At 38.8% G+C, this 14,661-nt stretch overlaps 1 protein-coding gene across 3 annotated transcripts in view; it reads right to left on the bottom strand.

The window, feature by feature from the left end:
- Positions 1-14,661, bottom strand: part of hipk2 (homeodomain interacting protein kinase 2) — an 87,053-nt gene that overhangs the window by 71,042 nt on the left and 1,350 nt on the right. The gene's annotated exons all lie outside the window — the stretch shown is intronic.

Here is a 14,661-nt window from a genome sequence, read left to right as displayed (position 1 = left end):
TGTCAGATAAATACATGTTGCTTCACATTCATGAACAGACACCATTTGAAAGCAAGTATCACTCCCTACATTAGTTTTAGTACTTTGCATATGCACATGGTGTTTTGATATTACAATGTTAATCAAGGTTATTGCCTTGAATATATATCTGTGTTAATATATATCTGTACAGTGTGATTTATTCAGCACTTGAGCAAACATATTCGGACATGGTATTCTTGAAGCAAACATAGGCTTCTTCTTGCAGCAGAAATAATTTTACAATTGAATTTCCAATTGAGTGTCAAACAAAGCACATAAATACTATTCATATCACCCATTAATTCTATCCAGATATAATATTTACATATATGTGCGGCAGCCTGGAAATAACTCTTCACTTGGTGATATTTTCATATTTTCTATTATATGTAGTTCTGAAAACTTGGACTTGAAGATTGGAAAAAGACCAGGCAGTGTTTTTCCAATCTTCAACTGTCCAGTTTCAGTGAGTCTTCAGTGAACCTAATTTATAGCCCATCTGCTCAAGGTTGTTCATTCTGAGATGATTTTCTGCTCACCATGGAGGTAAAGAGTGGTTATTTGAGTTACCGTAGCCTTTCTGTCAGCTCAAACCTGTCTGGCAACTCTCCTCTGACCTCTTGCAAGTCTTTCTGCCTGCAGAACTGTCACTTATGGGATGTTTTTTGCATCATTCTGTGTAAACTCTATTAAGTGTTGCACGTGAAATTCCCAGGGGATCAGCAGTTTCTGAAATACTTCAACCAGTCCGTCTAACAACAACTATGCCATGATCAAAATCATTGAGCTCACATTTTTCCCTATTCTGATGTTTGACGTGAATATTAACTGAAGCCTGAATTAAACTTCAATGAGCATGTGTACAAGCGGCTGGTGTATGTCATAAGACCTGACTTTTCATCTTTTTTTGGCCAGAATTCAGCCAGACTGTATCACATATTCTTAAAATATACACAACACAAGCAAACTCAATAGGCACTGGGAAGAACAGAAATACAGGGAACAGGCACAGAGGAATGCATAGTAAAAAACAAGTATAAGAAGTGCACTATTGTGTACCTTCATTTATTGTTTTATTTTGTAAGATGATTATGGTGAGCCAGATATATCAGAATCAGCACAAATCAGAAATTCATCACAAATATCTCATTTTTATGTGGGTAAAAACTGCCAGGATCTGGTGGTTTAGAGAGCAAATGCTTTTGTGCAGTAAATCCTGGTTCCAGGGGGTTCGTTTATTTTATGGCAGCATTGCAGCAACAGACCAAGAAGAGCCTTCAGTCTGCAGTGGGTCACAAACACTGCTCTACATGGTGTCTTTCTGTTTCTCACAAAGGCATTGTAGACATCAGTTCAGGACTCTCATGGCTGTGTGGTGCTACTGTATGGTGTTATTTTTTGTTATTTTCATAGGTTTTACTGTTGTACATTGGTTACTAGTTGTCCAGAGACCTATTTATGAAAGTCAGTAATGGGTCTCAAAAATGTAAGTTATTAATGTAAGTTTAAGTTCATTGATAATAAATGGCTGTGGATGAGAACTATTACACTGTTATGTAGGCAGCACAATGCATAATATTATGCAGATACAGGTCAAGAGCTTCACTTAATGCTCACATCAAACATCAGAATGGGAAAAAAATGTGATCTCAGTGACTTTTGACTGTGGGATGGTTGTTGGAGCCAGACGGGTTGGTCTGAGTATTTCAGAAACTGCTGAGCTCCTGGGATTTTCACACACAAGGAGCTCAGGAGCTCAAAAGAACATTCAATGAGCAGCAGTTCTGCAGGCGGAAATGCGTTGTTGATAAGAGAGGTCAGTGGAGAATGGCTAAACTGATTCAAGATGACCGGAAGGCTATTGTGACTCAAATAACCACTCTATACAACCATGATGAGCAGAAAAGCATCTCAGAATGTTGAACCTTGTACATGTTGAACCTTGAGGCAACTGGCCTATAACAGCAGAGCGGCATATTGGGTTCAACTCCTATCAGCTAAGAACAGGAATCTGAGGCTACAGTGGCACAGGTTGATCTAAACTAGATAGTTGAATAGTTTTAAAAAATATCCTCTTCTTTTCCTTCTCGACTGTAGTCACAGATTTGTTTTTTTTTTTCCTGCCAAAATTTCATAAGCATGAAAGCGAAAAAGTTTGCAAGTGGACACTTCAACTTAATTATTGGCAACTGATGACATAAAATTGTAATTTAGGACTCTACTGCAGATTTCTTGCAACTTTCTTTCCTTTTGCCACTGACTTTTGCAATCTGTCACCAACCAATCTGTCACCAAAGCAGCCTTAATCTTTAATGGCTGCTGACTACCCTATACTAACCTTAGAAATGCAAATCTCTAAAAATCTGGTGCTATGGATCTTAAGTGTGAATCCATTCAGTGTGAAAGTTCAGTGGTTTTTAAAGCCAACTGACCTGCACTGCTCACTCAAAACTCACTTCACACAGTGACCATATTTCTTAACATTAGGAAATATAAATACATCCATGCCCCGCTTTTTCAACGTGCTGTCTGACTGGACATCTTTTCATATGAGCGCAATACACCTTGTCTACTCACAAACACACACACAAACACACACACACACTCTGTAAAATTGGTCACACAGCATCGGGAAAGTCTGGAGTGCTGCAAAACCTGTCGGATTCGATCTGTCACCTGCCGAGCCAATTACAAAGCATACAGCACTCTGTTTCTAAAAACATGTTTACTTTTGAATGTTGACTAAAATCAGCAGTGTTGAGGACACAGAGGTGAAGCTGACACACATACAAAAACACACACGGTCAATATGTATACTACTGATTAAGGTACTCAGGGCACCCACTCTCACCCTGACATGAACATTTTAGCGTTTTGTGTATTACCTGTGCTCACTTTTAATCTGTTGTAAACACTGAAATCAAACAAAGGCTAGCGTACAGTCAACCACGCATGGTGTTTGCCACCAGACCGACAAACTGCCCCTCACACAGCACACACTCTCACACCCATAAACAGAATGAACCTCAAAGCTGCGCCTTGAAAAGTGCAAAATCTTCTCACTTCTCTGTTGCAACACTGCCTTATCTCATCTTCAAACTGCATATGTATATGAGTTGTACATGTGTGTTTGTGACATTTGTCTAAAAATAATCCAGGATGTGAACACAACCTCTCTCTCATCATCTTCCCTCAGTTCTTCTCCTCACACAGTGTCTGTGCGAGCACTAGACACTCCCTGGACACGGCAGCAAGTCTCTGTCACACACTCGTAACATGTGAATCTCACTTCCGCCAGTCTGAAGCCACAGAGAGTTCAAATTTACATTATTAATGGCAGCTGTCTGGGGTTTTAAGCTTTGCTTCTGATGTTGAAGCAGCAGTGTGTCAGAGGATGGGGTAGAATTGTATAAATAATCATATTTCACTTTTAAGTATTATTTTGGGCTTCTTGAATTAATGAAACATAATCGACTGCAATGCTAGTGAGCCTAGTATTTACTCCTGCAGTTACAGAAAATGACAGGGTGGTGTGATACAGCCTGAGTTACTGTTACCAAAGTTCATTATTTTCCAGTCACACATGTTTTATTCCTCTTATAACACAACACAGCACAACTACACATCTGTTGCATTTAATGTTGTGGAACATCCACACAACAGGTTCACTCCTGGTATCCCTTACAATATATCAGCTCTAAACTAGTCATTCCCTCACCGTTCTCTTCCTTTTTTCTCTCAAAGTTAGTAATACAAAAAAAAAAACATAAAGTCCTCAGTCCTGAAGACTTTCTCATGGTGGAAAACGTACTAACTCTTACAAAGACTGGAGTCTCCGTCTATAAATGTTAAATGAACATTTACTTAGCCTCGGATTATATGGAGCGTCCCTGTGAATCAACTTTTACTATAGGAACAATAACATTAGAGCAAACACAACTGTTAGAGTTGCTGTTATAAAAAAAAATTAATCAACACCTTCTGACCAATCAGAATTCAACAGTGCTGTGGTGTAAACATAATTAACTGTAATACTAGTGAACTTAGCTAAAGTTAGATAATTGGCCTATGTTAGATATGGATTTGTATTGACTTCATGTATTAAATCATGAGCTCCCATTTATAATTTTACCCGTCATCAGCACACAGTGATGTCTTACTTATTTATTTCGTTGGATAAAGAAGGTACCGACCCAATGCTGCGTACCAATCTTGTGGTGTACTCTGTTGTATTTGTAGCTGTTGTATCTGGATCCTGGCTGAAACCTGATTTGTATTCTTATTTGTATTCTACTTATGATTGTATTTAAGCATTTAAAAGATCTAGACTAATGCACTGGCTAATTTTGATTCAGATTTAAACATCTGAAGCAACACAGGGCCTGTGTCGATTTCACTGTCAGTTGATTAAATATAATAAATATAAATAACATGCATTAATACTCTTGTGTCAGTATGTTTTCTTTCAATATTGTGCAGCATGATCATGATTAGCATTTCAGCTATTATCCTGCAGCCCTATTCCACAGTCATGCCATGATCCATTTATTAAGATATCATTGTATCATACTGCTTTCTATAAACAGCAAAGAAAAAATTAATCCAACTATTTTTTATGTGGGTGATGATTCTGCAAGATTTTATCAACATTGTCACTTGCAATAAAAGAGCCAGGCTTTCTCTCTTTGATTTCTCACACTTCGCGTATCATATCAGCACACAGGAAGAAGAGCGCAGGTGACAACTAAACTTTGGTCACACTAAACTCAACCTTCACCCTCTGGCTCCCACGCTCTCTCTGGCTCTCGCTCCTGAAGTTTGCGAGGCAAAGACAACATTCCCTGGGACAGCAAAGGCCATGCTTTTGTAACAAAAGGTCAGCACATGCCCTTTTTCCAAGGCAGCTACTCAGAGAGAGAGAGAGAGAGAGAGAGAGAGAGAGAGAGAGACAGAGGGAGAGAAACACACAGAGAGGTTGTTGGCTGGGCTTGAGTGTGCCTACAGCTGCCATGGCACATCAACGCAGATGGAGGAGAAAACCCTGTGTATCACTGAACTGCAGTGAGAGATGAGATGGGTCAGGGCCTCCCATTCAAACAAACAAGGATATGTTTTTTCTTTCTAAAGTGCATTTTTCATACTCAAGGTCAAAAAATTACATAAATAGAAGGAATAAAACATGCATTTACAATTCACCTTGGCACTTTCACATAGTAAACTTGAAGGCTCATGTCAAATGGTATAAAAACAAGCAAATACTGAAAAATACTGTATGAACGCATGAAGACACTGGTCGTGTTTCAGCGACTATTTTTCTAAACATACCATCGAACCATAGGGGCTTCTGTAGCAGATCCTCTGTTGCAGCTTATCCAATTACATACATTTATTTAAATCAATTAGCTGAAGAAAATTATCAATAAAGGAAACAGTTTTTTTTTTAGTTTTTTAAAATGCTGACGATGAAAACAGGATGTTTAAAGATGAATGAACAGAGAAATATGCCTATATGTTCAGCTTCAAGTTCAAAACCAATGTGTCTCATCTGTTTGTCTGTGTGCTAGTCAAAAAAGGTAAAAAAAAAAAGGTCATGTGAAGCACCAGCGTGAAACAATACATAACTTAAAATTGATGAGTCTTATCTGCAGCCATAAAGTAATCCTTAATGGTTAAGCATTACAAAAGTAACGGTTGTCACCATTCAGTCAGGTTAGTTGCTTATTTTGTGTAACTGGACCTTCACAAATTTTAGGTTTAGTTAAACACCCCTGCACCAGAACACACACCTTGAGTCGTGCATGAAGAGAAAAAAGTAGCCCTCCTCTCCCTCTTTTCTGTCTCTCAGTCATGCCTGCTAAATGATGGATCAGATCTGTGTGTGGCCAGAGAAAGTACGCCAGAGGCATCGGAGCAGAGAGTGAAGCTTGCCCTACTGCACGCAGGCATATTTTCCCAAAACTATCATTCGTTACAATACTGAATGCACTTTGGTATTTTCTAGCGCACTATTTCTGAACTGCAAACCTGAATATGGTTTGGGTTCATCTACCTTAAATTCAAAGGCTGAATACTGAGAATATAAACTGATGAGATCTTTGTGTGTGTGAGTGTGCGGGAGCTGAGCAGTGATTATTGAGGTGTTTGCTCTTCATGCATGTCCAATCCTTTGAGTACTCCAGTCAATTGAAACTCTCTCTCTCTCTCTCTCTCTCTCTATGTCTTTCTCTCTCTTTCTCTCTCTCACCCTTTCCTCCTGGCACACAAGAGAAACGGGGCAGACCGTTCGCTCTGCTCAGCTCCATCCGTCTGGGGCTTTGAAGTCCTTTGGTTACCGGCCAAGCGTGTCACGTGTACTGCAACCATCAGTGAAGAGGCTGCACTTACCAAAATCTGGCTGATGGAGAGGAAAGAAACCCCCTACAGTCAGTGTGCATGTGTGTGTGTGTGTGTGTGTGTGGACCTTCAGCAGTCTGGTACTCTCTCACATATACATAAGAAGCCTGTTGAAAAACCACACAGAAAGGCACTGACTCCAGTTTGGTTTAAAAAAAGTGTGATGAATGTGATAAATCAGATAGATCACTTGGGTAAGAAGTTGCTGTATGAGAAGTATCATATCTGGATAAAGAGCTGTGATATGCAGCTTGCAAGCTTACTTTAAATTTACATTATGGAAATTCTGAGTCAATTAGAAAGTGCTTTTTAAACAAAAGCCAAAGACAGATAGAACCATATTATTCTGAAAGATCAAATACTGTTTGGTTTTATAAAGTTCTGTCTGGTCGTCTTGACAGCCTGGCAGAAACAACATTATAAAACTACATAATCAACAAAAATGCCAGATTGGAGCTTATAATACTAAGGTCACGACGTACCATGAGAACTTTTTATGACTCCACTCGACTCAGTAACTGATTAGAGGTTAAAATATATTTCTTTGTTTCAAATTTTCTTTATTATTGTTAAATAATTTATTTGGTAGATATTAAATAAAAAACATGATCAACTGGCAGTTTGGTAACAAACCTAAATATCATGATTGTAAAAATATATTCATGTATCATGAGATATTTTCGCCATATAGTCCACTCCAGCAGTAAATTCTCCTCGACTTATTTATACAGTTTTAATTAGTACAAAGGAAACACATGTTAAAACACCCTGACTAAACCAAGCCAAACATTTCATAAATCGTAAGGAAATCTGAATTATCCGTAATTGCATATTACATTAAACAGACCTGGTGCAGGAGTGTAATATTTAGAAACACTTGACCGCTGGAGTTGAGAACTAAGGAAACATACAATGATCATATTTTCCATTTCAGCCGCTTGCAGATTTCCCACTCACACCTATAACCATATAGTTTATATACTCTCCCCAAAGCACTCCCGCTCAGACGGGTGTCAACAGCATAGCATGAAACTAACTCTCTCTCTCTCTCTTTCTGTTTGAGCATGCTGTATTTTAAAGGCTGTCTTCTGTCTTTTCTTTTCCCCTAGGGCTTTTGCTGCACTTTCAGTTTTACATCCATCTTTCAGTACAGTATACAGTAGGTGAAGCTTAAGGATGTTTCAGTGCAGCACATGCATGAGACTAATCTGCCACGTCTTGTCCAGATATTAAATTATGTCCCAATAAAGCAGTGTGGCTGTTCTGCCAGGCCTGGCCATGCTGAAAGCCCTAAGCCAGGGGATATTGTGCAAAACAATAGGATTTAGGGCATGATGATGTGCCTGCAACAAGCTGGCATGGTATGGGGAAAGAGGGGAGGATCTGCTGAAAGAGCAACAAAAGCACTGTGAGCCATCCTGGCCTGCCATTTCCATCCCATCACACACACACACACACACACACACACACACACCATCCCTGGGCTCAAAATCTGCACATCAAGCTGTCTGTAAATAAATGGGCCAAATCTTTGCTGACCAGCTATATCAGTGCTCATAAACAGGTCAATGTTTGAAGAACAGGAACACAGCAGACTCCTAAGTTTAAACTTGCAATATTTATAACAGCAGCTAAAAATAACAGCTTGATATTTCTCTAAGAAAAATCTTTACATTTTTACTACCATTAACAGCAGCCTTACTGTATGAAGCAGGAATTGTGTGTTGCTGTTTACATTTCGTCAGTCAGTGGCTGGTGATATGAGTCGTGGTGGCAGTAACTATAGGTGTGAAGGCAGAATGAATGGCGCCCTTCACGAAGGAGTAATTGCCATGTGATTATAGCCCAACAAATCCGGCTGCTGCAAAGCCCCCTTTCATTTCCCCTGGCTGGCAGAACAATGCGGCGCAGAGAGACCCCGGCATGAACCCATCTTCTCATATCTGATCAAAGGGAACATGCCAGTATGGACCTTGGAAAAAAAAAAAGCACAGCGACCAGACCAGGAGGACTTGAGCTAAGAAAAGGACTATTTGTAATCACCTTAAAAGATCACTTTCATGCATGCTTTCTCTTTCTTCACTTCCTTTTGCTGCATACTCTTTTTTTTTCCTTTACCACATCAGGTAGCACTGTATGGCTAAGCAGAATGCCTTCGATTAAAGACACAGGGCATTCATGATTACACATAGAAAAGCTGTGTGCTCTGCCCTGCCTGCAAATGCTGCATCATGGGAATTGGCCTTCACTTCGAAAACAAACAGTAGCCTGGCTCGAGGTTGGCTCAATCCTTTTGTGTTTCTGGATGACTGCAGAGCACTGCTGAACTCACACCCCAGCAGCCTACAAAGCACATGAGGTGGAGATCAAGATGTGCAACTCAAAACAAGATCAAACATTCAGCAGACGACCTGAAGATGAACCGATTGTCTTCTGCTGCAAATAATAGGTTTCTTTTCACTGATAAGAGCAGAAGTTCAGAACTGGAGTTGGGACACGATTTCTGCAGTGTACAGCTGAGGGTTTGGTTAGAAATATATACTCAGGGGTGGACAAACAATAGCCCAGACATGAAATTTGCTTGTGCTATAAGCACCCGGGCTATTGTTTGTTTTATTCACAGCTGCAAGCTATAAGTAAGTTCAACAACATTGCACTCTACACAAAATAGTTTGACAGCTAAGACACTAGCCATAATCATATTTTGACCAATGACTTGCTGAAAACATGATGTGCTATATTAGAAACTTTGCTGGAAGAGGATAATAATCAGAAACTCATTATTTACTCGTAGTCTGTATTAATTCTGTATTAAACTAGCTTACCACACTTCATTACATTACATTACATTACATTAGCTACCACTTTTTAGCCTAGTCAGTTTCCAACCAAAACATGGGACTGGGCAGCACACTGGAGCTTTTACTGGTCCAGTGGGCTAGCTAATAATTCTAAGATTTGTCCACCTCTGATATTATATAAAGTATGTATACATAATGCAGCATCTACTAGGACATTCATATTCATGCATATTCTAAGGCAAAGGTGCAGGTTGAATCTTTCCCCCTGAGGCTCGTGGTGTGTGTCAGTAGGACGCAACCCCCATCTGTGTAACCCGACAGCACCAGAGCACACCTGTGAGCCATTTCCCTTCAAACATCTGAAGGCTCAGATATCCTTCAGCCTTCAAAGGGCCATAAGTGAGACGTCGACAGCCTAATCACACTCAACTCTGGCCAGAGTGTCCATTTACAAGAGCCAAAAAAATGCCCATAGGAACTCTGCAACTCTGAAAGATGACTTGCTGCAGTGTATTTAGTTTTAGAACAGGGATGTGGACAGTCATGTTAGTTTGGTTATGAGGAACTGTCTACAGTGTTTTCACAGTCTTAATGTTTCCCTGTAATCACTACATGACTACAATATAAATGTGTGGTCATGACCTTGAAATGTGGGGATTTTCCTGCGCCCACAAATGGAAGACTTTAAACGGTAAGCATTAGCTCATGTCAGCTGTGGAGCCTGAAACAGCTTTTTAAAATCTGTACAGCAAAAAAAATCCCAGAGTAGAATGAACACGAATGATGATAAATTAACTCACAGTGCTCAGCTGGACTCATATCAACACAATCATATCTTTGTGTTAATTCAAATGACCACTGGGGATTTCTGTGTAAAACAAAGGAACAAACAATGCAGCTGTAATATTCCACGCATGACCAGTGAAGTCAGTGCAAACTGCAAATCACAGCATTGTGGAAGATTGAACCCACAAAATTCTCTGCCCCATACAGCCCTGTCTGGTTGACCTAGTTGTATGCTATGTATTACCTTTTCTATAGCTTAAGACAAGTCATCCTGTTCCTCTCCACAGGCATTTATCAACATGTCAGTATGGGTTATGAGGCCAGGCTCCTGGGCTCCTGTGGACCCAGATTACTCTTCTGTCTGGACACTGAGAGCCAGGATCTGAACCAACACGAAACCTCAGGCTGAAGGAAACAACACTATTGACTAGTGCGGAAAACATTTTGACTGATGGCTTTGAGACCAAAGCAATTAAGCAACAGCTGTCTTAAAATAACAAGAAAGTGTGAAGCACAATAAATAAGGCACAAATGAGCAGAGATGCTTATAAAAAAAAACCAAGCAGGCTGACAAATAACAAAAGAACAAAGAACCTCTCCTAATCAAAATTACAATCAAAGAACCTCTTGTTTGACTTTAAATTGCACGGCAAAACATTCACACATGAACGCCACAAATTCTAGCAATTACGCTACTTTTTACACAGCAATTAAGGTTCCAACTAAGCGTATTTTTGGGGGAAATCTAAAGCAGCTCTTTTTTTTTATTGATCTTTATAAGTCAGATTCCCACTTCAGATAAGCTTCATTAAGCAAAGTGTTTCAGGTGTAGCACATCTGAACCTCCATTTAAGAAACCCAATGACCAGAGTTTTGTGCCAAACTCAACAGATGTGATGGATGTTGAATAGTGTTTTGAATCACATTCCCTATTTATCAATATCAACCACAATATCAAACATCTGTTTCTGAAAAAACTTCATTTATTCATTCATTCATTCATTCATCTCCAGTAACTGCTTTATGCAGTGGATTTCAGGAACACCGGGTGAAAGGCAGGAATGTACCATGAATGGAACGCCAGTCCATCGCAAGGCACTATACACATTCACATCTAGGGATAGAAACCCATGCAGACATGGGGAAAACATGACACACAGAGAGCAAGCTGAGCTCAGGATGAAACTGAGGACCTGTATACTACATCCGTGCTACATACAGTATCTCCACCTAGCATCCTTTTGGTCTTTTGGTTTGTCTCTCTGTAGGAACCACTAAAAGGTTCTATGTAGAAGCCTATGACAGAGTGTTTCCCTATCAGAAAGGGTTGCAAATTATACATACATACATATATATAGATATAAATATAGATATATAGATATAGATAGACAACCCTTTAAAAATTTATCAGAATTTTCAGGTACATTTTGTGCAGTTTTATAAGGAAATTGACTGGAATGTTTTTTAAGCATCTTAGAGAATCTGCCACAGTTCTTCTGGAGACTTTGATGGTTGCGCTTGCTTGTATTTTGTAATCTTGTATTCCCTGACAGCCAGCGTTCATCTTTTGTCTGAAACCTTTTCTATTACGTAATACTGCACGTTACCTTCTTTACTGACATACAAACATTTTTCTGTAACGTTTCATTTTTGTTGGAAAAGTAATGTTTGGAAATCTGAAATGTTTTTTTAACAAACCCATTAATGCACAAGTCACAAAATAAAAATCGAAGACAAAATTAATATTTAAAAAGTAGTGCACATACTGGTTTACTGTGTTATACTGTTATATTTCTTACGTCATTTCTTTTAACCATTAAAGTCATTAAGGTGGAGTGGAGACCTTCATTCCTCCCTCTTGTAACTACATCCCTTTCCTATTCCTTTCACTGTATTTCTATTAAATAATTCATTACTGAATAAAAATCTTCTATGATGGATAACAGTACAATAACTATACTTTTATTACATTTTACGTTTTCTTTGAAATGTCATGTTTGAGTTATGTTAAAATATTATATCATATTTGTGGTTTTAAATAAGCTCCAACATTCACTTGCAAGATATTTAGGCTGCATTGACAATATTCAGAGACAGAGTTCAGTCTTTATAAGTATTTATGTAGTGTAAACACAGCTGAGCCAGACTAAAACAGACTGTGGCAAATATTTGACTGCAAATAGGCTGCATAATGGCATGTAAAACATTATCAGTGTAATTATTTTTACAATAGTTTGTATTCAAATCTATAATTTATATACTACTAACACTACTACTAATAACAGTACTCATTTAATTATTATTATTATTATTATGTGTATATACTGTACACAGTGTGGAATGTTTGTCCACTATATACTAAGAACTGACATCTACTTTTCTGCTCTGTCTTTTGTTTCATGAAAATAAATATTTTCAGTTATACTTCACCCCACTGCAACACCTGCAGCTAACTTCTCTTTAACTGCTTATGTAAAATAGCTCCACTCGATCCTACAGATCAAGGTGACATGGTGTGTTCACTGGCTCCTGCAGTAACTACTGTAAACATGCGGCATGTTCACAGACGGGTGTGATGAGGGTCAGAAGGTGAGGGGCTCCAAGACCTGCACATTGTCTCCAAACTCGAAGCAGTGAATCTAATCTAATCCATCAGACCACTGTGTCAGACTTTTAACACCCAATACACTGGCATCCTACAGTGCAGCTATGTTTTAATCATTTCTCACTGATGTGTCTGAGGGAGTCAGTTTCCCCAAATCACCATGTCTTGTCCATGTCCAGTTTCTAGAACTGAAATTTAATGACAATGAGTGTAAAATTAACATCACTGTTAACAGTGCTACTTACTCATACGGTAACAATTAACTGAAGGAATCAATTTAAGGAAGCTAAAGGCAAAGGAAACTTGTCCTCACACTCGAAACTTTTGAACCAAACCGAAAGAATGTGATCATGTGAAGCATCTTGAACTGGTTCACCTCCTACAGCTTCAGAAGCACTTGGCTTACACAGATGATGAAGAACTACAGCCAACAAACTCGGTTCTTTACCAGAATTTTTCCAACCTGCATATCTGTCTACTGTTCTTTCTATAAATCTATCTGTCTGTGTATGAACATAAATGATGTGCTTTAAACATCTTCAGATGTGGGGACAGGATTCACCCCCTACAGCTTTAGAAGCACATCACACAGCTTATACTGGACTTTTGTCTAAAACATTCCTGAAGAAAATAACTTAGAGACACATCAGTGCCTGAGTATCTTACTGAGTATCGGGGATGATACTTGCCCGAAACACTGGATGGCTATCAAATTGGCTTTGACATATTTCGCAATCTGATCCACTGAGCTATTTTATAAGGTGAAGAGGTGTGGTGGTGACTGACACAATAAAGATCATACACATGAAAATAGGGCATTAATTATCTCAGTGCCATTTCCATTGTACCTGTAATATTTCACATAACTTAGCAACAGTAGCTCAAGGAGACTCGGCTCAGCCACTGTGATTAGCGTCAGATATCAGCTGATACTCAGAGCTTTCATAACAGTGTTTTACTGAAAATGGGATGAAAACATGCCTGGGAATTCAATTTTGCTATCTGTCTATCTATCTATCTATCTATCTGTCTATCTATCTATCTGTCTGTCTGTCTGCCTGTCTGTCTGTCTGTCTGTCTGGTGTTTCACTGTGTACAGCTAAAAAACCTTTTTGCTGAAACCCCAGATTTCCAGCTTTTCTTTCTTTCTTTCTATCTGTCTGTCTGTCTGTCTGCTTGCTTTAAATATCTTGTGTCTATAAACTTGTTTCATTGTGTACAGTTAAAAAAAACCATTTTCGCTTATACCCCAAATTTTCCGGCTTTTCTATCTATCTATCTATCTATCCATCTATAATTATCTCTATTAAACTTCATTAAATGTGTTACATATCTTGAACAGTGTTTACAAGTGTGTATACAGTTGTTTCACAGCTTCAGAATCATTTTGTTGATACACTGGGACTCTGCATTTAGTGTACTATCTATCTATCTATCTATCTATCTATAATCATCTCTATTAAACTTTATTAAATGTGTTACATATCTTGAAAACTGTTTACAAACGTGTATACAATTGTTTCACAGCTTCAGAATCCTTTTGTTGATACACTGGGACTCTGCATTTAGTGTACTATCAATCTGTCTATCTATCTATCTATCTATCTGTCTATCTATCGATCTACCTACCTACCTGTCTTTCTGTCTGTCTTGTCTGTCTATCTGTCTGTCTCTACTCTTGCACAGACTTTGTGTACTACACCAGTGTTTGTCTAACTTCTCCACATGATGTTATACAGATAAGAGACAGGGAACATGAGAGGGAAAGACAGATGTGTGTAATGCTCATTTAAAGCGTGTGATATCTCTCTCTCCGCCAGGGGGAGTGTGTCTAATCAATTACAGCTCCCATCCCGAACTGACAACAAAAATCAACACTTTATAATATATCCCATTATTAGGCAAATAAGTGGCCAAAAGGTCTCTGTGGCCGGATTTCACATTTATAACTGTGTTACACACATCTCTCAGTAATGACTCATTAATGCTTTATAATGTGAGCAGTTGAATAGTGCACACTCAGGACAGCACGAGCCTTTTCCCCATGTTCATCCT

Source organism: Pangasianodon hypophthalmus, chromosome 6 (genome assembly GCF_027358585.1).
Source record: "Pangasianodon hypophthalmus isolate fPanHyp1 chromosome 6, fPanHyp1.pri, whole genome shotgun sequence".
NCBI lineage: Eukaryota > Metazoa > Chordata > Actinopteri > Siluriformes > Pangasiidae > Pangasianodon > Pangasianodon hypophthalmus.
The sequence above is the reverse complement of the archived record's forward strand: the minus strand, read 5'-3'. Positions and strand labels throughout refer to the sequence as shown.